Genomic DNA, 250 nt, shown 5'->3' on the forward strand with positions numbered 1-250 from the left:
CTAAAGCTAAAGTCCACTAGCTTGATGCTAACGTTTAATGGAATTTACCATAGAACAGCTAATGCTAGCGCTTAGTCGACGTAAACAAACATTGCTGATTAAATGACCATCTTTATAAACTCACAGTCAAGAATTTTCCAAACTTTTAAGAAGTCTCTTGTGAATCGAATTGTTTCTGAAAATTAGAATCGATACCCAGCCCTACTTGAAACGGAGAATGTCCCAGTTCGTGCCCCAGCTTGAACGTCCA

This window comes from Oryzias melastigma, linkage group LG16, assembly GCF_002922805.2.
Source record: "Oryzias melastigma strain HK-1 linkage group LG16, ASM292280v2, whole genome shotgun sequence".
Lineage (NCBI taxonomy): Eukaryota > Metazoa > Chordata > Actinopteri > Beloniformes > Adrianichthyidae > Oryzias > Oryzias melastigma.